Here is a 1,688-nt window from a genome sequence, read left to right as displayed (position 1 = left end):
TGGAAGTCCCCATCGGCCTTGCTCGTTGGTCGGTCCGCTGCACCTGAACTTTCACGAAAGAACTTTGGTACATTCTTTCTGGAGTCCCAGGCCGACCAGCAGTTGCAGGAGCTCGGCCACGGTGGTGAGTTCAACCGAGTACTGTGAAGGAGGATGTGCTGCACGTTCTAGCGGGAGCTATACCTGGTTCAACCCGAGAAGGGCTTCCATGGTGTGACCGGTATGTAGTGGCACGTCATGCCGGCCTCCTGGAAGTCCCCGTCGGCCTCGTTCGCTGGTCGGTCCGCTGCACCTGACTTTCCATGAAAGAACTTTGGTGCATTCTTTCTGAAGTCCCAGGCCGACCAGCAGTTGCAGGAGCTCGGCCAGCTTGGCGACTCCAACCCGAGTACCTTGAAGGAGGACGTGCTGCACGTTCTAGCGGGAGCTGCACCTGTTCCAACCCGAGAAGGACTTCCATGGTCTGACCGGTATGTAGTGGCACGTCATGCCGGCCTCCTGGAAGTCCCCGTCGGCTTCGCTCGCAGGTCTGTCTTCATTGACGTTTTGGAGGAAAAACCCTATGAGGTTTTTATTTTGGGCTTCAGCCGGGCAGCAGTTCCAGGAGCCCGGGTACTTTGGCACCTTACCCCGGTGTATTTGAGGTGGTGACACTTTTAGGGGTGTGAATATCTCCTTCACCTGAAATCCTGTGAGAGGGCATTTCTGCTCCGCGTTCCAAGTCCTAACGGTTCTTCCTAGCGGGAAGTCCTAACCGTTTGTGGCCGAGAAGGACTTCCAGGGAGTGAGGGGTAGGCACCGGCCCCCTCATGCCGGCCTCCTGGAAGTCCCCATCGGCCTTGCTCCCTGGTCGGTCCGCTGCACCTGAACTTCCACGAAAGAACTTTGGTGCATTCTTTCTGGAGTCCCAGGCCGACCAGCAGTTGCAGGAGCTCGGCCACGTTGGCGACTCCAACCGAGTACCGTGAAGGAGGACGTGCTGCACGTTCTAGCGGGAGCTGCACCTGTTCCAACCCGAGAAGGACTTCCATGGTGTGACCGGTATGTAGTGGCACGTCATGCTGGCCTCCTGGAAGTCCCCGTCGGCCTCGTTCGCTGGTCGGTCCGCTGCACCTGACTTTCCATGAAAGAACTTTGGTGCATTCTTTCTGAAGTCCCAGGCCGACCAGCAGTTGCAGGAGCTCGGCCAGCTTGGCGACTCCAACCCGAGTACCTTGAAGGAGGACGTGCTGCACGTTCTAGCGGGAGCTGCACCTGTTCCAACCCGAGAAGGACTTCCATGGTGTGACCGGTATGTAGTGGCACGTCATGCCGGCCTCCTGGAAGTCCCCGTCGGCCTCGCTCGCAGATCGGTCTTCATTGACGTTTTGGAGGAAAAACCCTATGAGGTTTTTATTTTGGGCTTCAGCCGGGCAGCAGTTCCAGGAGCCCGGGCACTTTGGCACCTTACCCCGGTGTATTTGAGGTGGTGACACTTTTAGGGGTGCGAATATCTCCTTCACCTGAAATCCTGTGAGAGGGCATTTTGGTTTCGTGTTCCAAGTCCCTACGGTTCTTCCTAACGGGAAGTCCTAACCGTTCGTGGCCGAGAGTGACTTCCAGGGTGTGAGCGATAGGCACCGGCCCTCTCATGGTGTCTCCTGGAAGTCCCGGTCGGCCTCGTTCGCTGGTCGGTCCGCTGCACCTGA

The sequence above is a fragment of the Rhinoderma darwinii genome, unplaced genomic scaffold (assembly GCF_050947455.1).
Source record: "Rhinoderma darwinii isolate aRhiDar2 unplaced genomic scaffold, aRhiDar2.hap1 Scaffold_2601, whole genome shotgun sequence".
NCBI lineage: Eukaryota > Metazoa > Chordata > Amphibia > Anura > Rhinodermatidae > Rhinoderma > Rhinoderma darwinii.
Note: the sequence above shows the minus strand (reverse complement) of the source record.